At 36.0% G+C, this 24,865-nt stretch overlaps 1 long non-coding RNA gene across 1 annotated transcript in view; it reads right to left on the minus strand.

Moving 5' to 3' along the window:
• LOC145683364 (uncharacterized) overlaps nt 1-20,295 on the minus strand; it is a 59,616-nt gene extending 39,321 nt beyond the window's left edge. Inside the window, exons 1-2 of the long non-coding RNA XR_014131065.1 lie at nt 20,257-20,295; nt 7,698-7,843 (exon numbers count right to left, since the gene is read on the minus strand). This is a non-coding gene — a long non-coding RNA (uncharacterized LOC145683364). The remainder of the gene's footprint in view (nt 1-7,697; nt 7,844-20,256) is intronic.
• Between the last annotated feature and the right edge of the window lie 4,570 nt (nt 20,296-24,865).

Genomic DNA, 24,865 nt, shown 5'->3' on the forward strand with positions numbered 1-24,865 from the left:
CGTCACATATGCCGTGCATTGCTCAAATTTCTTAAGTGACGTCGTGGCAGAGTCGGAGCCGTTTGTGACTCACGTTCTAAAATTTACTGGTTCCATTCTCGCGGGAGTCAACTTTTTATTATTATTATTATTTTTTTTTTGCTTCAACGAATAAAGTAGCCACTTGTAGCTACAAGTAAAATGTTAATTCTCCATATGTTTATAATGAATTAAAACAATAAAAATATGCAAATCAGTTGTAATCTCTCAATATTTCGTTGTAACTGGCAAGGGCACTGAACCTGCCCGCCCCAAAGCTTATGTGAGCCACATGTATTTTTTGAATATGATTATTATTATTATTATTATATGTACTGTTGTATGTATTTTTTATGAACGGGTCCCCCAAAATCGGCGCTGTTGGTAACTGCCAAAAAATATACTCAATTTCGTAAATATATTGATATCACGAGTCACATTATAGTTACCACAGTCGTTGTGTAAAAAATGTTCTTATGCTTTGTCTACATCTGTTGACAATGTGTATATCACTAGCAATCTTGAAACTGAGGATTGTGCTATCCATAATCCGATTTGAAATGTGTTTTTGGGGAGAAATGTAATGAATTGTGTCCCATTGCCACAAAGAAAAATGAGATGAAATTGATATTCCCCTCGAATTAGCATCACATCTGCCCACCTCACAATGTTGAAGACACCTCTGATGCCCTGATCCTCCACAGTATTGTTTTTCAACATCAATAAAAATAAATATCATCAACACCGATAAATAGTTTCAACATCGCTTTATGGGAACGGTCTTACCCGTCCGTCCCCCAATATTAGAGACAGGTAATGCAAATAATGCTTAGGGCCTAGTATGAGTCATAAATGTGTCTGAAACAACATTGTTTCTGAGCAATTATTACGAACGTCTTTTACTATTACTCCTAGTGCTAGAAATAATAATATTTTCGTTCGCCATTTCCAACACTTTGCATATATCCGTTCAACCAAAATTTGTAAATAGAAACAATTCTTTATATTGGTAATATATTTTGTTAAAATATCAATATAACGCATCCATAATCCAAAGTCTTTTAGCCAAAGAAAGCGTGTTACCACGTATCGTGGTGAAGACAAATCCTACTTAATTTCTGTTTAGGCATCCGAAATTTCGATATTAATATTGTTCAGGAGCTGACACCTTCTTTCTCACCTTTCGTTTGCTTTCGAATACTAATACCTCTTACCCTTTCCCTATCACTATCTCTTATCATTTCCTTTTCTTTTCCTATCAACTTCAGTACCCTTATTTACATTTCAATAGGACCTAATATTGAGGTCTGAAACTTTCAGTAATAAAAATAATAAAATTAATAATAATAATAATAATAATGGCATTAAAATGTTTAAAGTTGCCTAAAATTAGACAAAATGTACAGATAAGTCGGGTTTCGGGAGACCGTCTGGACCTCCAGGACACACCTCGGCAACTACAAAAATTTTAAACGAAAGCGTTGTTTGGTTTTGTTTCAGAAACGAGATTAGAAATTCCTCTTCTCGTCAGTAACACTAAACAAAACCGAAATATTCTTGACGAATGTTACATTTCTGGTTGTAATGTAATGCCCCGAGCGATTATAAGCTACTAACTTCTATTCTTCTTTGAGTTTATTATTATTATTATTATTATTATTATTATTATTATTATTCAGGAAGATTTGATAGACAATCAGTAATTGGTTTGTGTTAGTTTGTTTACGTGTATAATACACGCACCGTATTTGATTCAAAATGAAGGAGTTTTGAATTTTTTTTTTTTAATCTGTAATATTGATAATTTATTGAATACAGTGATATAATGCCCTCCTATCCTTTGTTTTGCCAATCAATCTGACTATTAATAAGCTACTCTCTTGAGCGAACAGTAAACGCTCTTTATTTAAGCGAAGCGGAAGAGGTGAGGCTTTGGATGAGTGGCTAGAGTTGTAGCTTTTCTAATCTGGTCGTCCGGGATTGCTTCCCGCCTTCGCCGTTTAACCTTTTTAAAATCTTTCATTTACAAGGCTGAGGTCCAGTTGGATGCTGCTAAATGAAAGATAATATCCAGTGGAGAAATGTAATGATGATGTAATCATGAAAATAAAGGAAACAAAATGAATGGAGAAAACGAGTTACAGAGTTAATTGTTTGAATGGTTCTATATTTGAAATTATCCGTCAATTTCGTGTATTTTTAAGTTGTTTATTGATAGTATATCCCTTTTCCTCTTTGTGTCTCAATGTGTAAAATGTCACAAATATTATACAAATGATGAACCCTCAGTTATATTTGTAACCTAATGGAAATACGTTAATAAGGAATAAGTTCTCCAACTCGTTTGAGTGTTTTCGAATTTTGCTTTTTTAATATTTAGAAACAAATTGCCAATAGTTATTATTTTCAAAAATTATTTAACGAACCATGAAATCAACAATTTCTTCTTTCGAAGTGGTATTACTTAGGAATCAACTCCGCCGGAACCTAGCAGTTCACGCCCTGTTAGACCCCCAAAATTTACATTAGGAGTTGGATTCTTCTCCCAAAACGATCAATCCATACTTTTAATTGATTTGCAGGTAGGACTAGCATGAAACTCGGCGGAAAGCTTTGGGTTAATTAAAAGAAAATAACCTACCATAAATACCTCAGAATCTATCCGTATATATATTTGATATGCGGTATGTATAGTTAAATAACATAAACAAACTTCATATATGACATCAGTAAAACCTTATAAATGACCTTTGAGTTACTTATAAGATTAACTAAGTCCCCCGACTCATCAGCGCTTCTGGTATCCGTATATTTTTGAAGTGTCTGTGTATTGTTTTAATATGCATGGTACAAAAATGCAGTACTATGAGTACGAGTATCTAAATACACCCTTTTGTCATATCGTCGGTCATCGTTTCATTCCACTTCTGCACAAAAATACTGTTTACGATTTCAGCTTTTAAGAGGTGAGACAACCTCATTCTGCTGTTCTAGCTACTGTACCAGGCGTAATTAATCTTGGAGCTGGCGTTAGTTGTGTTGCCTAACTCAAGGAATTTGTTGATCAGTAATTTATGTGGCCCACTCTACAGAGTATATATATTAGATTATCCCTTATATAAGGTAATTTCCTGTTCTATATAGCCGTGCTAAACTGTACCGACGTGAAGATAAAGTTATGAAATGTATCTTCCTCATTATAATGTAATTTAGAATGTGAAACCGTCATAACGCAAAAATCAAAAGAGACAGAGAAAGGAAACTGCACGAAGCAACTAGATAAAGGACAGCACCTGCCACTGTATTGACGAATATCACAATATCACCAGATGAAGGAGGTTGTACACCGAAGTCAAAGTTATGTTTTTGTAAATCGAAAGACCGAAATTGGACGTCATCAATAAAAATAAAAATGAAAATAAAGACAAAAGTGATGGTAAAACAGCTCAGAGTTCAAAACTTTCGATACATAAGGTGAACCAAGCCTCAAATGCAATTGTCTTTCACGTACGCAGAGTGTCCATCTTTTATAGATCTTCCCAACTTTGGTAAGACATCGAATATCTTAGTACATGATTTACGGATCCCACATAACCATAGTGCTGCTCTTCATAGTAGTAATGACCTGACCTGGTCAAATTTATTACTTTGACCCCTGCTGCTCTTTATAGTAGTAATGACTTGACCTGGTCAATTTATTACTTTGTCCCCTGTGCCCCTGGAACACAGCTATAGAGACCCATGGTTTTTGGCCTAGGATCAATGACGTATGGGTAATCATAACTACTCCTTTACATATTGACAGGGGTACATTTGCCCACCCCTGAATTTTAAAACTGGAACATACGACGACGTCGTTAAATTTTGGAAATCGCTAATTATGAAAATTTCGTAAGGTAGCCTAGTACCATGGCATACCTGTATAAATTTTTGGGACCATTTCATTTACTTTCACTGGTAAAAGTTCAATTTTCGGAGGTTTTTGACATAATTTGTTTCTTTAGATGAGATTTTATTAATTTATATGGTTACTGCTGTGTAAAGGGTCAATTCTCCTTCATAAGACATGCATATATTGGTGCACCCATTTAAACATTTGGAAGGAGTACCTAGGCTCAAGACTTAAATTTTAGAAACAGCCAAATTAATATTTATATTTTAATCTAAAGGACCCTAATATGTACATGCTGTTCCACAAAGAATGACCGTACTTTTCATTGCTGTTTCGAGGCAAACACTTTTTAAGTCCAAATTCGGGTATCTTCAAAAAAGGAAACAAGTTTCGAACCTCCAAGCCAACCTTTGCAATCTGGGAAAATTGTGCAGATTTGATTTTATTCTTTTAAATATTATGAGGCTTGTAACCAAGTGTACAAAAGAGCAACATCAATTGAAGTACTTAATGATACAATACTTCGAACCTTGTATTAATCTCAACACATGCTTTTGTGTTTTTTAGGTTTAAAGGAACCTATACATACGTAAAAGAATGCTGAAAGTTAAGACATAGAACAATTCTTGCCTACGTAATAAAATAAGCGTCAAAGTAGTATAAAAACGGAGTTCAATAGTCTGATATGTTTTCTTATGTTCATCTCTCTCTCTCGCTTTGTGTTTGTGAGTGTATGCATTAGTGTGTTGCGGAATATCTAAAGTTGAATATAACATTTCCAATGCATGTGAGCATCAATGTTACAAAACACTGTGTAACACTATCCGTCACGTCACAGCGGTTCTGAATAGAATTCTTAAGGTTAATTCTCCGAAGAAATTGAAAGGTCAAACCACATGGACTATACAAAAAAGGCGGTCATGGAATATGGTCCAGCTAGAAAAAAGTTACGTTCAGATTCTATTAATTAAACAGTTCAATCATTATAATGTTAATTTGAGGCTGCAATATAGAATAAAAATATTTAATTCCAATATTAACAATTTATCATTAACAATATTCTAAATAAGACCCAGCATACAACACAGAACCTCGATAGAAATTTAAATATTAACGATCGAATTGTATATCAGGCTGAATGATTCAGGTTTAATTTGAATTTCAAAAGATTACTGAAAATACATCTATATATATATATGTATATATATATATATATATATATATATATATATATATATATATATATATGCCCCAAATGGTATGGCAAACTCGATTATATTATTTATTTCCCGCAATTTGATAATTGAATGAAACCATAACTGGAAGGTATGTAATCCCGTGAACTCAACTATTTTGTCGGTGACTGTACAAGAAAAAAATAATTAAAATTTGAACCTTTCACATTATGCTCAAAATTGATAATCCTATTTCTTTTGAATCTGAACCATGAACAGCAGACTGTTTAAACGCTTATAAACCTCAAAATACTTTAATTTTTATATCACTAGCAAAATCCCATATACTTAATTCTCAGTTATCGGTAACAATTTTTAACAGTATTGTTCTTCAAAATACGTTAACTTTACATTTGCTAATCACTTCTAGCCATTCTTTTAATAATTTCTAACGAAATCTAACCGGAAAAGAGCCAGTGGTTAATTGCACCACCAAGCGTGTCCGAGTTGAGACGAACGCAATTTAATCGCAATGAAAGAATTAACAAAATATACTTATAACAAATAATAGAATCTACAAGAACCGAATTTAAATCAGTTGACTCAGAGTGGATTCTGAGTTAATCAAACATTGTTAATAATCATCAAAATATGGAGCTAATATTTTTTAATAATAAAAATGAGAAGAATGTAAGCTACTGCAAGAAATTACAATTTTCTAACCCTCTCCACCCCTAACTGTCGGTCCACCTCTCAAGCAAAACTACAGCACAATTGTCTTACTAACAAAAGATCGAGTGAAACCTCAAAATTTCTTGTGATTAATAAACTGAATAGGACTCACAGTCTATTAGTATGAGCCAACTCATGATTTTTTTCAAAAATAATTGTTACACGCGGTTACAATACAGGCACACGAACTGTCTCACTTCCGCTTCTGCTGACCATTCTCCAATCCAGGTGGTTTCTTCCTCTGAACTAAGTGTTCATTCAAGGAGTACATACCACAAAGCGCTAGTAGTGTTGCCAACTAACGACTGGCTTTTACCCAAATATTTCTCAGGTTACTAACTCAAATATTTCTATATATTTTAGTAGTATTTTCACCTCGATATTAGTGTCACAATGGAGGTGAAAATACTCATTCAAATACAATATTTCAAACTAATAATATGTCGTATTTAATATATAAAATATATATAGTTTTTAATATTATTCATTTTTTATTAAAAACATTCTTTTAATTTTAGTTTATTTTTTCATATTCTTAATTTATTCGACACATGACAGCATAACTTATAGGATATTCTGTAGCAGTTCCAACGCTCGTACAATCTAACCCAGTGGAAAGAAAAATTGTACGAGGTAATTTTTTTGATCCATATCTTCATGAGATTTCTCACTCTGAGTAGGCGTTACACAAACTGAAAAGCAATTTTAAAAAACAAGACAATTCAGGCATTATTAAATGCCTCTTACAATTCACACATTTAAATAAAATACTTTAAAACAGATCATGATCTTAATCACTAAAAATTAAAATTCTTACAAACTTTATTATATTTTTGCAATATTAAATAAATTTAATATTTTCTCAACAAGCTTTAGTTTGAAATTAATATAAACAATAAAATATTTCTCAGATAAATTTAAATTCCTTAATTTACCAATTATGAAAATTTAAGCAACTCTACTTTCAAAATTTTTTGAAAATCAATTGACATTTTCAACAATATTCATTAACAATATTTTTCTTATATTTCTAAATAAAATCGACAAATATTCATACATACTAGATTAAAGGAAAAAGTTCAGGGAAACTTTTTCATTGAGTAGTATTTCTCCTAGCAAAATATTCTCATCAAATACCAAAACCGTGTTGGGAGTGAGAAATTTACTAAGTACAAAAGGTCCAAACCATTGGTAACAGAAATTTCATATTTTGTTTAAGAGATGACTTCACATGTGACTATTCAAGGACCATAACTTCAACCAAACTTCGAGAGGCCTGCGTCTGGACAACATAATCGCTTTTGTTCTAGCCCAGGCTTGTTCCATGTTCCTGAAAGATCCTTTCCAAACTTCAGGGTTTTTAATATTATTAACATCGAAAGATGAAATCCTACAGCGTAATCCAAGAGGTGGTTATCACTGACGTCCTAGAAATACCTCAGGTTTAAGCTCTGATTTCTCACAAATATTGAGTGTTAATTGCAACTTTGAAATTGATTTAGAGCAGTCTTCATGTGAATCCGAAAAATATGACCTAAGGGAGTATTTGAAGGTGTTCGTAAGCCGTTCAGCAATGTTCGCCTCCGCATGATATGGACTGACCTTAATATGCTTAATTCCAAGTCCGTACAAAAGTTGTGTAAATTGCTGGTAAAGAAAGACAGATGCATTTTCAGTATATAGAATCTCCAGAAACCCTATACGACAAAATACATCTATCATTTTTTGCAGATAGGTTGTGTATTCAAAACTCATAGCTTTTCTAAAAATACATATTTAGTTGCATAATCTACGCCAATCAAAACGAATTTAAAAACAGCTGAATTAGGAAGAGGAAGAATGAAATCAACCATAAAATTTTCAGTAACACGACTGCGTACCTTATAGACTAAAGGTCCCATTTGTATCTTCCTTCACCTTCTGGTATCTATCACATGTCTTTACATATTTTTTGGTCAGCAACTGAAGTATCCCGTGTGTAATACATTTTAATGCTCTTAGTGTCCGATGAGTACTTCTCTGCGACCTGTCAAACACGAAAGATGCAAATACTCAATTTCAAGTTTTTGTAGATTCTTAGGAATTATTACCTTATACGAAAAATTTAAAGTCCTACTCTTTTTCATAAGGACATTCTTGTTGAGTCTGTAATTACTAATATTTTCCCCACTTCCAATCCTCTCTGTTATGCTTTTAAGATAATTATCTTTTAGCTAAAAACGTCCAGAGGTTCTTTGATCATAGGCAAATTCCAAGTATTTGACATTCAAAGATTTCTTCTCATACCAGCGGGAACATCGGGAACATCTATTTGTACGAATTCGAATGGGTTATACATTCGAGTCAAGATATCTGCAACTACATTTTAGTTCGATTGAATATGTTTAATCATAAATGAGAATTGGCACAAGGTCTCAACACGCTAACCATATGGGCTCAAGTTTTTGGGATTTCCTAATAATCCTGAAGTCCCCAGAAATTCCTTTAAACTGTCTATCATAAAGATTTCCTACATTACTTCTTACATGACCCTCGTATAAATAATCAAAGTTTTTCGGCAAAAATCTAAAATCACCTCTAACATTTACATTAGGAATATAATTTCTATTTATTCCAACAGGAGTTGAATTCATAATAGAAACTTTGCGGTAATAGTTTCCCACATATAAATACCTGTTACCGGTATTATTAGAATGTCAAGTACAACTAGATAAATTCGCAGGTAATCTAAAATCAACTTGTCTATCAAAATTAGCACCATTACTAAAAGGAACCGAAGGTTGAAAAACAGCACAATTATTGTGAACTGTATTATTATCTTTGCCTTCGTATCGTCTATCTGCAAAAAGAACGCATAAAGAATTACGTATTGGAGTTGCTCTCACAGGCGTTAAACTCATATCAATTCTACTGAAACTATTACTATTCTCATAAATACCAGTTTTATCCACCGTCCAATAATGCGACGCATCATCATGCATAACAACGCTGAAATATTCATCCGCACGAGAAGCCATATTCATTAACAAACACACAAATATCAAACACTTCCAAAAATTTTCGTAAACAACCAGCTGTAGATACTGTACTACAGAAACCAAATAAAATACAAAATATTACTACTAACAAACTAACTACTCCAAACTAACTACAATAATACTATGAAGGAGACAACATTGAAATAGACCAACAGAAAAGTAGCAAGTTATTTCAACGTCAACTATTATATTTTATATTTCTCAAGTAATTTCGTCAAAACGAGATAATTCCAAATATTATTAATTAAATTCTCTAACCTCAATTATTTTACTCGATTTAATAGAGGAATTCAGCCAGAGTTCAAATCTCCTGCACGTCACAGCCGTTCACAAAATAAATTTAATGGTGAATTCTCCGAAAAAAGAAAAAATCAAAGGTCAAACCACACCGACTATACAAAGGAGTGGGTAACAAAATAATGTCCAGCTAGAAAAAAAATACGTACAGATTCCATTAATTAAACAGTTCAATCATTATAATGTTAATTTGAGGCTGCAATATGCCATAAAATAATTTAATCCAATGTTAACAATTTATTATTACCAATATTCTAAATAAGATCCAGCATACAACACAGAAACTCGATAGAAATTTAAATATTAACGATCGAATTGGACATCAGGCTGAATTACCCACATTTAATTTGAATTTCAAAAGATTACTAAAATGCACAAAAAGCTCCAAATGGAATGGCAAACTGGATTATATTATTTATTTCCCGAAATGTGATAATTGAATGAACCCATAACTGGAAGGTATGTAATCCCGTGAACTCAACTATTTTGTCGGTGACTGTACAAGACAAAAATTAATTAAAATTTCAATCTTTCACATTATGCTCAAAACTGATAATCGTACTTGTTTTGACTCCGAACCGTGAAACAACAGACAGTGTAAGCGCTTATAAACCTCAAAATACTTTAATTTTTATATCACTAACAAAATCCCTAATACTTAACTCTCAGTTATCGGTAACAATTTTTAACAGTAATATCCTTAAAGAAACATTAACTTAACATTTACAAATCATTTTAGCTATTCTTAAAAATTAGTTTCTAACGAAATCGAACCGGAAAAGAGCCAGTGGTTAATTGCATCACCAAACGGGTTCGAGTTGAGACAAACGCGATTTAATCGCAATGAAAAAATTAGCAAAATATACTTATCTACCACAGAATGCAGAAATTTGATACAAATTTGAACATTAATGATCGAATTCAACATAAGACTGAATTACACACGTTTAATTTGAATTTCCAAAAATTACTAAAAAATGCGTAGAAATAAATAATTCAATATATCGGGTGTTGCAAAATAAATGTTACAACGCTTGCGAGGTGACTCCTGCCACTGAGACTAGAAAAAAAGGTATCTTGAACTTTCGGCTATCGGACATAGTTTCGGATCTACAATGTGTCGAAAGCATGCGAGAATGACTTTCAAACTCCAATAGTTCGGAAACTATCCAACGTAAAGAGGGCGGGTAAAAATCACTCTCTTAGTCATACCTGCTGTATTGAATTTTGCATGTTTCACAATCCTACAATGCACGTGCAAGGGATTCTCCAAAGGGACGTATGGAGTATCGGATAATCTGCCAAATGAAAATTGATCTAAATGAATATGAGTTGATAGAGTTTCTATCAGGTAACAATAATTCGTTTGTATTAAGTCGATAACAGGAACACATACAAAATGACGGACACCTGCAAGCCCGTTGTGTGTGGTTGCATAATCGCCAGGTACGGATGCCGGCCTGAGTATTAAGTGCAGCGAATTTGTTTTCAAATGCTCTAGAAAGACATCTGGACTGTCGGTAAAGAACAACAGATGAAGCAGGGTGATTCACATATGCGGAAACACGTAACGAAAAGTGCCCAGAAATGCACTCATACTAAGTAAACGTGAATTCAAAGCATCGGAAATGTAAGGAATAGCACCAAGAACATGAAAGCCATTGCCAATTAACCAATAATATTCCATTAATCCGATGTAATATGATGGGCTCAATTGCATGCCAATAAGGATGCAACAACTGAGGCCAAGTTGAAATTTTGCAAGGAGACTCACAGAAATACTGGGTAAACTAATGGAATGTCACTAGTAGGATCGCATGATCGATATTGAAATATGGATAATGCCTGTGTTATCAACATGTAGCTAATATACACATGTCAACATGTCCTACTACTGCTGGGACACCGTTTAACGTGTGAAAATTAGAAAAATAACGATGTACATTCTGGTATTACATCTGGTGCACTTTTTTGTAGAAGATAACTACAGAGGTTGTTCAGCCTACGTTTGGCCGATTTCGCTCCTTCTCCCTCCCGGACAGAATATACTCGGCCGTTGACCCGACCTGGCTCGTGGCGTCCTGCAATGTATGGCAGTGGCTTCCTGGGAATGGAGTTGTTTTTCCGCGCGGACGTCAATAACGCACAAAACAGGACCATTGTTGTGAGTCTTGTGTTCAATTAGTTTCCAAGTTTGAGGGTTTCCGCTTTGCAACCCAAAATGCCGCCCAAACTAAGCCGGTTTTTGGAAGGATATGTTGCAGTTCGTTGCGACGCTTACTTTAGTGTTTCTGTCATTAGAAAACAGCGCAAGAAGGATGGTTGCAACATCATTTTAAGTGGAATAAAAAAAATTATAAAAAGTGCAAGGGTAACGGATCTCCACCATTTGGACCATCAACGAAGTTGTCTAGGAAACGGGAATGCACCAACATCACATCCACCATGCAGAGGAAACTTCGCAAACTGGCAATGTAAGAAAATCCGCCAACACAAAGGTGTTTGGCTAATCGTCTTGGCGTTTCTTTGGGGAATGTGAGCCGGACGTTACACCATCAACTCAATCTGGAAAAAGTCATGAAAGCTCGCAGCCATCTTCTCACGGATGTACACTAAAAGGAACGAAAGTGTAAAGCCCAGAAGCTGTACGAACGGTCTGGCAAAACAATGGTGCATGGATGTACGTCGTAACGCTTGATGAAGCATGGATTTACCTTTCCGACTGCGGCGAACCGAGAGCCGTCATGTACCGAGAGACGGTAAGGTGGGTCCGTGTCTGTAAAGAATCCTTCCCAAAAGGGTTCATGGTCATTACTGGCAACTGTTACCGAGGTAAGCTGAAGATTCGTAGGGTGGCGAAGAACTACAAACTACATTCGCAGTATTTTCAGGAGCATATCATGAGGCCGATCTACGAGCATGAGATTCCAGCAATGTACGAAAATGATGCCAATCCGGTGCGCATTCACATGGACAAGGCCTCATCACATACCTCACAATCGTCCTTCGCATTCTACAGGGAGATGGAGGAGGCAAGTGGTATACAGGTGATACCTTTCAATGAGGTACCTGTTAAATCTCTAGATGCAAGACCTATAGACTATTGTGTATTTCGATTGTTGAAGCGAGCTTTGGGGAAACGGTCTGATACAACTGTGGGAGGATTTTCGAAAGCTGTGCAAAGGGAATGGGACAAGATTCACCTCGCAGTTCTTAAGAGAAGCCTATTACCTTTGAAATTACGCAGTCGAGCTATTTTTAGGAACCAAGGGAAACACATCGAGCACTTAAGGTCCTGGCGCCATGGATTCTTCTAAATTTTTAGGTAAGTCGAAATTGGCCAAAAGTAGACTGAGCAACCTCTGTAGAACACGATTGTAATAATGTCCCTCTTTGTTTGTGACATTGTCCCACAGTCGACACATATGAAAATAAATCTCTTAATCCATGGTTCAAATTCTGATAGAGCGTGAAAATAACAAAACTTGTATCATGTGCCACGTATTCTGGGGCATATGACGTACTTGAAATATAGGAAAATACCTCCAGAAATTCGTATTTACACACATTGCACATGCTAACACAACGACGAAAGTGAACCAATTTCCCACATGTAACACCACAGCTGGAACACCATACATATGGAAAATAAAACGACACGAGACATAGGAAGAAACGTCTTAAAGCATTGATTATTTACAATTGTGCAGTAGGAGTAACAAAATGAAACAAACAACCATGTCGGGATGCTGTACAAGAGCGCTTGCCAAGCAAAGTGGGTACTCCTCAAAGAAATGAATATAGACAAAGTGAGGTTCCCTCGAAGCCTCAGGGCTAGAGCGCTCGCTTTCGCTAGCGTGGTCGCAATTTCCAATCCTACGGGCAGCCCTCGGCCTGAGATTCAAAACCCGAGTAGTTATTTTCCTCTTTTTCGCACGTGGGACATTGTTCCAGCATTAGTGAGACATGTTGACATTTGTCTATTAGCTACATGTCGATATCAACACACACATTGGTCATATTTCAATATCGATCATGCGGTCACATTAGTGATATTCATTAATGTACCCAATTTCTTTGTGAGTCCCCTTGCACAATTTCAACTTGACCTCAGTTGTTGCATGCTTATTGGTATGCAACCGCGTACATCATATTGGATTGGTTTGATGGAATATTATTGGTTAATTGGGAATGGCTTTCATGTTCTTGATGCTATTCCTTACATTTCCGACGCTTTGAACTCGCGTTTACTTAGTATGAGTGCATTTCTGGGCATTTTTCGTTACGTGTTCCCACACCTGTGAATCACCTTGCTTAATCTGTTGTTCTTTACCGACAGTCCAGATGTCTTTCTAGAGCGTTTGAATATAAATTTGCTACACTTAATACTCAGAACGTCACTGTTGGCCAGCATTCGTACTTGGCGATTATGCAACCACACACAACGGGCATAAAGGTGTTCGTCATTTTGTATTTGTTCCAGATATCTACTTAATACAAACGAATTATTGTTACCTGATAGAAACTCTATCAATTCATATTCATTTAGACCAATTTTCATTTGGCAGATCATCCGGGACTCCCTACGTGCCTTTGGGGAATCCCTTGCGCGTGCATGGTAGGATTGTGAAACATGCAAAATACAATACAGCAGGTATGACTTCTTCAGTGATTTTTTACCCGCCCTCTTTACGTTGGATAGTTTCCGAACTATTGGAGTTCGAAAGTCATTTTCCCACGCTTTCGGCACATTGTAGATCCGAAACTATGTCCGATAGCCGAAAGTTCAAGATAACTTTTTTTCTTGCTCAGTGGCAGGAGTCACCTCGCAAGCGTTGTAACACATATTTTGCAACACCCGATATATATATATATATATATATGCTCCAAATCATACCCGAAACTCGATTTTATTATTTATTTCCCGAAATTTGATAATTTAGTGCAACCATAACTGGAATGTATGCAATCCTGCGAACTCGGCTGTTTTTGCCGGTGACTGTAAAAGACAAAAATTAATAAAAAATTCAACCTTTCAGGTTATGCAGCGTCCGAGTTGAGAAAACGCTATTTAATCACAATAAAAAGTTAACAAAATATACTTATAACAATTAACAGAATCTACAAGAACCGAATTTAAATCAGAATTCGGTCAGAAAGCCAACTTTAAACTGTCAACATACGTGGTCAAACTGATGCGCGAAGCAAAGTCAAAGTCTTGCGATTTGACTTAAAGTTAATCAAACATTGTTAATAATGATCAAAATATGAAGCTAATAATGTTTTTAATATTGAAAATGAGTAGAAAGTAAGCTACTACAAGAAAATACAATTTTCTTACATTTTCCACAACCTACTGTCAGATCACAAGCAAAACTAGAGGTCGAGTAAAACATCAAAACTCCTTGCGATTAATAAACTGAATATATATTGTAATATCCTATGTGATGTCGTAAACAAGCAGTTCCACGCTTGAATGTTTACAAACAACACCACATGGTTCGGCAAGAGGATCTTCCACCAGAGGGACCTGTAATCACATGCAGACGACGGCTTCTGGCCCCTCCCATGGAGCAGAAGACGACATCGGAGCAACAGCGCCACCGCCACCCAAAAGGACCCTATAAATTGGATGGACGAAGGCAACTCGGGACCAGTTCTCTGGTGACCCTCCTCTAGTCTGCAATGGGACTCTTGGAGTAACCTAACCCCAGGCCTCTAGTCTGCTACGGGACTACGCCTATCCTATCTCCTGGCTTAGCCTGCTACGGGGCTCTGTCTGGGAATCCCAACCTCAGCCGCTTAGCCTGCTACGGGGCTCTGTTGGCAACTTAACCTGCCTCTGCTTGCTACGGAGCATTGGTTCCTTAACTCCACTCCTCTTAGCCTGCTACGGGGCTCTGTTGGAGATCCTGTCTGCGACCACTCGGTCAAAGACTACCTTTTACTCACCCTTTTAAATAGAGACCAAATTGTATAGTATTTTGTACAAATACTCATATAGTGGATTTTATAATAAAACTGGTAGTGGGAGTCGATTCCGGGCACTCTTTTTATTATCTGCTCTACCTCTTCCTTATATGAGACGAAATTACACAAAGTTTTACATGGTAGAGGCTTGACCGACTCAGAATAAGCTCTGAATACTCCCCTACCGGACAGTATTTTTATTAACCGGAAGTGGACTTTTTTTCTTTGGAAGGTATGTGAATTTTAAAGTGTTAGTGCTTTTAGTGAAGCGAATTTGTTTATGCCTCAAACTAGAACTGGTAAAAACACTTTTCCAGAAAACATTTTTAACATGGAGCAGAATTCGCGCCCTTCTTTTAATATACCACACCTCACTAAGTATTCGGGACACCTTACGGAGGACCCCGATAGATTTTTTATGCTTTTTGACCATCTTGCATTGTTGCATTCATGGAATGAACAGAAAAAGAAAGAACTATTACCTATGTACTTACAAGATGTAGCACTTGATTTAGTACTACAGTTAAAGGCCCAGAATCAGTTAGACGCGCTTAATTATGAACAATTAAAAGACAAATTAGTTGCACTGAGTAGACCAAGATTACCGGCATATCGAGCGGAATTCGAAATTTTTCAAGTCCAACAAGGTGAAAACGAGCCAGTAGATGCTTACTTTCTCAGAAAATTAAGGGTCATTAAACAAGTTCTGCCTCAGGCCACCGAGGAGCAGAAAATAAACTATTTATCCTTAGGATTAAAGAAAACTTTTTTGCAAAAGATAGCGTTAGAAACATTTACAACTGTTCACGCCTTACAAACGCATTTACACAACCTCGAGAAAGCTAATGACCTAATGAAGAAACGTGATTACGTGGAATTACAACAGGCATTTTATTCACTCTGCGATCAGAGTACACCAGTCAGCAGTTTACATTCATCAGCAATCGCTGGCGCTTCCTTCCCTGTGCATCAACAACAACTGACCTATCCGATATGTAACCCAACACCTAGTTGGAATCAATACCAGCAACCAGCTCCAGTTTTTCCTACACCTTCAGCACCACAGCTACAGGGTGCATCACAAAATCAGATAATTCCAAATCCTTCCCCCCAAGTTGCTAATCCGAATCCCCCTCCCAAACCCCCCGCGCCTAGTACATCTAGTAATTCCAGTGCAAGTAATTCGTTAGATTTCACTAAATTAGCAAATCAAATGGCTGAACTATCTCTTCTTGTAGCTCAAAATGCTATAAAGAACTCACAATGTAGGAGAGGTGGCCGTAACAATTATAGGTCGAAAAGTACAAATAACGGAAATCAAAATCGGCAGAGAAATGGAAATAAGAACAATTCTAAAAATAACAATAAAGATAATAATAGTAATCCTAGGCCAGAAACAGTTACAGTATGCGGTACGTGCTATAAGAAAGGTCATTCTTCCAGTACATGTTATAAGAACAATCAGCAGGGAAACGCCTAGGGGGGCAACAGGACAAACCCTCTCAAGAACATGTTCTGAGGGCCGAGAACGAGGAAAAAAGTGAACAACAAAGATTGGCAAATACATCACTTTATGCAGTAGCTCCGTTATCAGATAGAAGGGAGAACATTAAAATGTTAAATCAGGAACATAAATTATTAATAAATGTGACAATCAATAAAGAAAAGTATCCTGTAATCATAGACACTGGCAGTTCATTGAGTCTTTGGCCTAAAAATTGGCTTCCACCATACACAAAATTGATTCCTTTTAGCACTAATCTACGAGGAATTGAGAATTCTGTCGTAAATTTACGCTATATAGCTTTGATTACATTCAGAATTGGCTCAACAACATTTTCTCATTATTTCATAATTTTAGAACATGGAGATTTTTTGCGTTTATTCGGTGAAGACATTCTAAATCGATTATGGACTAAAATTGACTTAAAGAATAACATGTTGTCAGTATACAAGAAACCATGGCCTCCGCAGTATCCAATTGAAATTGATACCCAGGAAAAATTATCTGCTAACGCTATGCATACAATAAAACAGCACAAGTCGGCTGATGTTTTTACAACTCGGAAGGTTACCATACCAGCCAGGTCACATTTCTTTTTACCAATTAGTGTCAAGAATCGGCAAAAGAATAATAAATATTTTTTCATCTCTCCATTAGAAAATTTGCTGGACAAATACGGACTACAAACGTTACCTACTAAGGTACTTAAGAACAATTTGACTTTATTAATATCAAATCCTACTAGTAGACCGGTAACGTTAGTAAAAAGCACCCCAATTGCTTACGTAGAAGAGAATCTTCAAGAAGTAGATTTACAGGGTAATTGTCAAGATAATGGCCATGATGACGAAACTTTTTACAGATCAGACAAAGAAATTCAGGATCAATTAGAAGAAACAAAATCATTTTTTGATATTAATTTGTTTGACATAAACCCGGATTTATCAGAAGAAAAAAAGAAAGCCATACAAGATTTACTCTTTAAATATAGAGATGTTTTTTCCTACACACCAACAGACATTGTATATTTCCGAGGTTATATACATAAAATACGGATAGACAAAGGAGCATCCTTCCATCAAAGATCTCCTCCGGTTCCATTAGCAGTAAGACCTCAAATTGACTTACAAATTAAGCAACTCTTAGACGCAAATATTATCAAGGAAACTAGCGATAGTTCGTTTTCATCGCCATTGCTCATTGTGAAGAAGCCAGGGACTTCGGAATTCAGGTTAGTCTTGAATGTCCAGGCTTGTAATAGGTTCTCACATTACCTAAGTATACCATTTCAAAATACGGAGGATATTCTACGGAGGTGTACCATGGGTCACTCCAGTTCCGCCGCCGGACTCAGTATAGCTGTACGCATGCTTTTAGAGGGCCTACCACCCCGTATAACTGCCTTTGCTGATGATTTGGTCATGGGAAGTAAAAATTGGAAACAACAGTTATCGGATTTAGAAAACTTTTTAAATGATTAAGAAAGCATGATTTTCGTGCCAGTCCAAAAAAGTCCCACTTATTATACACAGAATTGGACGTTTTAGGCTTCACAGTTAGTAGGAAAGAAATCAAGATTTCACCCAAAATCGCTAACAAGATTCGAAATTTTAAGAAACCAACTACTAAAAGAACTCTGAAAAGCTTTTTAGGATTATGTTCTTATTTAAGAGCGCATATCAAAAATTTCTCAGAAAAAAATAGAACCATTTCAGTGCCTTTTAGACAAGAATTCAAAATTTAAATGGACCTCTCAGCATAACGAATTATTTGAGAAACTTAAGACTGACATCATACACGCGCCATCTTTGTTTCACTTCGATCCCTCACTGGAAATACGTGTGTATACCGACGCTTCCTCTATCTCCGCAGGAGGCTTATTAGCATGTTATAACCAAAAAACGAAACAAGAACGTGTTGTTGCCTATGCTAGTAGACGTTTTACACCAAGTGAAAGGAAAGCATCCACTTGGCAAAAAGAGCTGTACGCCTTAATTTATGTTTTGAGAAAATTTAGATACTTCCTACTAAATAGAAGATTTAAATTATTTATAGACGCCAAATGCTTGACATCTCTCACAACACAAGCGGATAAAGTTGGAAAATTTAGTCGCTACCGAATATTCTTAGCAGACTACAATTTCGAAATACAACACATTAAAAGTCAATTACACCCAGCGGACATCTTTAGTCGTTTAGAAGATAAACAGGAGATTAAACAGGGAGAAAATCAAGAAATTGACAATTTCTCGGACACGGAAGATGCTAAAGTATTTGCATCCCATTCTTTAGACACTACTCTCCAAATTGAACAACCTATAATCCTACCAAATTTAGCAGAAGAACAAAGGAAAGATCCTTCATTCTCTGACATTATTACTGTTTTGGAAAATAAGGAACCTAATAAGTTGTCTACTTTTCGAGCCGCAAAATATTTTTCTCTAAAGGACGGGATATTATACAGAACACAGAAGCATCCCCAATTAGGATTGTTATATCTACTTTGTGCGCCGAAATCTTTATTAAGTAAGTTGTTTGATGCCTTACACAATAACCCAATGGCACCACACTTTGGATATACCAAAACATACCATTCGGCGCTTAGAAAATACTATTTTCCTAACATGAAAGCTTACATAGCCAATAGAATAAAGACATGCAATCTTTGTCAAAAACTAAAGAAGTTACCAGCTAAACCAGCGGGCCAATTGCTACATCACCCATCTAAACCCATTGCCACTGCCTGGCAGTACGATTCAATTGGGCGAGTGCCGGTCGGAGATGGAAAATTCAAACACATACTAGTTGCTATAGAAATGTCCACGCGATACTGTGTCACCAGAGTTGTAGACAACATCACAGCAGACGAAATTGAACAATATCTCATATATGACATTATTCTTAAGTACGAAGCTTTTTCATACCTGTATTTGGATAGACACCCTGTACATAACGCTAAGAGACTGCAAAACTTAGCAAAATTCTACAATTTTGAATTTAAATTTTGTCCAGCGTATGACCACAAAAATCTGGGTGTAGTGGAAACATTCCACAGAATAATACAGAACGCTCTTAAATTTTTTGTACAGGAGAATCAAAATCAATGGCCAAAACTAATTCCATACATAACATTCGCAATTAATACATTTGTGCAGGCCGGAACTAGATATTCATCTTTTTTCCTCATGTATGGATACGAACCTAAGACCATCTCTGATATTGCATTAGCGTCAACTCCAACATTATGTGTCAACAAAGAACATTTGAATAAGATACGAGGGATCGTTCAGGATAATTTAATCGCAAGTTATAATAAACAGAAAAAATATTTTGACAGCAGACATCAACAAACTAATTTTGATAAGGGACAGAAAGTACTTGTATTCTTTCCCAATCGTCAAGTTGGGATACCAGAATCATTTTCATCCAAATACGTAGGACCTCTAGAAATTATCGAAAGAGTTAATCCTAATCTTTATAAGATCAAATTTCCAAATTCATATCGTCAAACAATACAGGAGATTTCAGTGGACCGGATTAAGCCATTTCATGAATACAGAGATCATATAGAACAAGAATAAATAACTTCATTTTATTTTCTACACGAGCGAAAAAAAATGCAGTACTCACCACTAAGAGGAAAGAAATACAGAGACGCGAGTTCAGCAGATAAAAACACTCTTCATAACGACACAAACATTCATTTCCTCTTTGTTTTATAAAAAGCTGATTCATTATTCTGCAACTGAATGAAAGGATGCTGACATCTGCATTTCCGCATTTAAAAGGCAAATGATCTTTTACAAGGACAGCTAACATATTTCTACATTATCATCGATAATATTTTTTCTTTTCTTCTGTGAACTACATATTGTCACTGACATTACGCAACATAAATATTATACAGGATGTTCCAAAAGTTATGACCACGCTTACATTATACAGGATGACAAGGAATTCAGGACCATCATTACTATTGTCATTGACATTTAAAATTGGATTATTTTATTGAAATACATATCTTTAGTGCAAATATTTTAGAAACGTTTACACCTTATACAGGGTGACCAAGAAATCACGCCGTTCGAATCAGAACTTTCCAATATAAATTATCTTTATATAACCGTATTAATTGCAACTTTTTTAGTATTCCTAAGTCTTACTATTTTATACATATTATATTGTCGTCTTCGCTCGTTACCAAACAAATCTAGAACGAACCGCATAGAAATTTCATCTCCTATTCCCTTGGAAACATTTAATACCAATAATACAACTAAGGAGCAACAGCTAACACAGACTCCAACCCCACTTACTATAAGTGAATTAGTATATATTTATTGACGCCAAGCCAAAAACAGCCCTACCTCGACGGAAATGAAGTGACATATATAAATGCACCGATCCTGCCTGTGATTAGGGACAACTGTTTAGTGCTGTCTTCCGCTACCTTATTACTGTTCCGAAAAGTGATTTTTTTGTGTGTTGCAAGTGTTATTAATGTTTTAGTGCTTTTTTTGTGTGTGATACCTCAGAGATGCCAACCCTCATATAAAGAAAAATAACCCTTCGGCTTATTTTTTAAACAAGCCAGGGGGTGTAATATCCTATGTGATGTCGTAAACAAGCAGTTCCACGCTTGAATGTTTACAAACAACACCACATGGTTCGGCAAGAGGATCTTGCACCAGAGGGACCTGTAATCACATGCAGACGACGGCTTCTGGCCCCTCCCATGGAGCAGAAGACGATATCGGAGCAACAGCGCCACCGCCACCCAAAAGGACCCTATAAATTGGATGGACGAAGGCAACTCGGGACCAGTTCTCTGGTGATCCTCCTCTAGTCTGCAATGGGACTCTTGGAGTAACCTAACCCCAGGCCTCTAGTCTGCTACGGGACTACGCCTATCCTATCTCCTGGCTTAGCCTGCTACGGGGCTCTGTCTGGGAATCCCAACCTCAGCCGCTTAGCCTGCTACGGGGCTCTGTTGGCAACTTAACCTGCCTCTGCTTGCTACGGAGCATTGGTTCCTTAACTCCACTCCTCTTAGCCTGCTACGGGGCTCTGTTGGAGATCCTGTCTGCGACCACTCGGTCAAAGACTACCTTTTACTCACCCTTTTAAATAGAGACCAAATTGTATAGTATTTTGTACAAATACTCATATAGTGGATTTTATAATTAAACTGGTAGTGGGAGTCGATTCCGGGCACTCTTTTTATTATCTGCTCTACCTCTTCCTTATATGAGACGAAATTACACAAAGTTTTACAATATATATATATATATATATATATATATATGTGTGTGTGTGTGTGTATGTGTGTGTATATAAGAAACCAAACGAATAGAAGTTACAGGCTATAGTTATGAGTCAACTCGCGACATCTTTTTTTTTTAATTGTTACACACGGTTACGATATAGGCACACGAATTGGCTCACTTCCCCTTCTGCTGACCATTCTCCGATCGCGGTGGCTTCCTCCGCTGAAATAACTGTTAAGCCAAGGAGCAGATGCCAGAAGGCGCAAGCAGTGTTCCCAACCAACGACTGGCTTTTTTTCAGGTTACTAACTCAGACATTTCTATATCTTTAGTAGTATTTGCACCTTGATATTAGTGTTACATTCATTCAAATATACCCCCTCAAACTAGCAATATATCATATTTAATATTTAAAACTACATGTTTTTTTTAAATAATTTTTCTTTTTTATTACAAAACATTCTTCTAATTTTTATTTTATTCTTTCCATATTCTTCATTTATTCGGCAAATTACAGCTGAACTTATATATATATTCTATAGCATCCTGTACAACTGGAAATTCGAAGTCGACCTTCTTCACATTACGTTTGTGTATTCATGTTTGGTCATTGGTAGAGTACGGGATTATTAATCATGATGGTTTGAGTTCAAAGCCTGTAATGTATTTTTTGTTAGTAGAATTGCATAAACATACACATGAACTGATTTATTGCTAGAAATATTTTCCGGAACGTTTTCGGTAGCCTTGATAAAATTTGTTTTGACATTAATATTGTGTCAGAGAGTCTCCTAAATTTGTTGCACGGTCTATTCTACTGGACATGGAATTTATTAATTATGCGAAAAATCTTTCTCCTTCTCCTACCCCCAGACATGTCTCGAAAACAAGGTCCCACAGATCATACGAAATTCTTGGTGGATCTGCCTCAGATCAACTTTCTCTTAGAGTCCCACTTCACCTCTGCCTGTGTATTTTCCATGGGATTGCGGCCTCCTCCATGAAGTGGCATGTCAAATAAATCAATCTCAGTCTGCCCTGTGTACCATTTCTCAACCATATGGGAAGTATTGATCTTCCTGGAAGTGAATTATACTATCAGGCTGAAGTACTTGTTCGGATTTCACCATGATATTGCTCATAATGACTAAGTACTGAGCACTTTCCTGATGTACTACAATTCCGTGAGGCTGTCCTTCACCGCGACTGCAAATCTAAACCCAATGTAAAAGAGATACATGTCCACTGCGAATGTAAGCAGCCACATATCCAGGGCCATATCGGGTGTCTCTCGTACGGAACAGTTTTAATAAATGAATATTAATACAAACGAAAACTCTTCAAAGAATAAACTTTAAATTATAAAAACATGCATAATAATCCAAACAGAATAAGCGATATGGCTGTTTTAAATGGAACACTTTCAAAGTCCAAATTCTGACATCATAGGAAAATAAATAACTAAACCCACTGGATCTAAACTCCAAGCCAATCTTGTCAATCGGCAAAAATTATACATATGTTTTCTTCTTCTCAATAATAAGAACTGTTGAAAGGGTATTAGGTGTAGAAAAAGTAACATTGATTGAAAGAGTAAATAATACATTATTTTGAAACTATCTATTCACACTCTTGTTTCGTCATTGTTACTTCCATACGCCAAACAACATTCAAGAATGTACTCAGTTATATTTCAGTATAAAATACTTCCCAAGAGTGTTTATCTCAGCTAAGAGGTAAACCCGAAGCTTTCAGATCATGAGGTCGTGAGATCGATACCCATTGGAGTCAGTAGTTTTATGATATTGTATGTTCGTCAACGCATGAATATTATGTAAAACAATTACATTAAACTACGTTAGTTCTGTCTCTTTCTCTCTCTCTGACACACAATATATATATATATATATATATATATATATATATATATATATATATATATATATATATATATATATATATATATATATATATATATATATGTGTGTGTGTGTGTGTGTGTGTGTGTTACCGTCATAACCCGAAATTAGGTAAAACGAGAATTTCCTAGTTAAAACTAGTTTTCTCAAAACCGTTTCGAAAGAACTAGTATTAACTAGTTAATACTAGAATTTACTATGATAGTTAGGTAATTCTGGAATTAACGAAAAAGACTATATAATGTGAATCATATACAGTTTTTACTAGTTAAAACTAGTTCTGACCAAAATGGATCAGTTAACAGTGTTTCTGCAAGTTCGGACTTGCTCCTACTGGGAAAGTATTGTTTTGTTTTCTCTCAGTCTGTTCGGAGCCTTTGTAAAGTGTGCAGGTGCGTCTCTCTTGTCGTGGCTAAGCGTGTGTTAGTGTTTCGGGAAGTGTGAGGTGATTATTCGTTGTAATGAGTCAGTCCGATAAAGAAACAATTTTGAAAGAAAGATTCCTCAAAGTAATTATTCGTTTGGAAAATGAAAAAGACAGTCACTATAATGCAATGACCAAGGACGTTTACAGTAAACTTTTAACTGAAGTTGAAGAGGCAAATCTGCTGCAAAGAAAACACCTTTATAGTACAGACTTTGAAACGGTTTAATGTTTTGGAAATTGGTGAAACAAAAAACTGGTGTCGAATAGTGAGCCTGTGAAGTACTACTTACCTGCTGAGGAGATCTTTGATGTTATTGAAGCATCACATGTTGCTGTGGCACACGGAGGTCGAGATAGAATGAAAGCTGAAACTTCTAGGAAATATGCCAACGTTACGACTCAAATGATAAATATTTTTCTGTCAATGTGTGAAACACATCAACGGAAGAAAAGTATGAAAAAGAAGGGCTTTGTTTCTAAGCCAATACTTCACACAGAAATGAACAGCCGATGTCAAGTGGACCTGATAGACATGCAAGCACACCCTGATCGTAAGTTCAAGTTTATCATGGTATACCAGGATCATCTGACGAAGTTTATCTTACTGTGAGCGCTGAAAACCAAAA

The sequence above is a fragment of the Thermobia domestica genome, chromosome 4 (genome assembly GCF_964235325.1).
Source record: "Thermobia domestica chromosome 4, izTheDome1.hap1.1, whole genome shotgun sequence".
In the NCBI taxonomy this organism is placed as follows: domain Eukaryota; kingdom Metazoa; phylum Arthropoda; class Insecta; order Zygentoma; family Lepismatidae; genus Thermobia; species Thermobia domestica.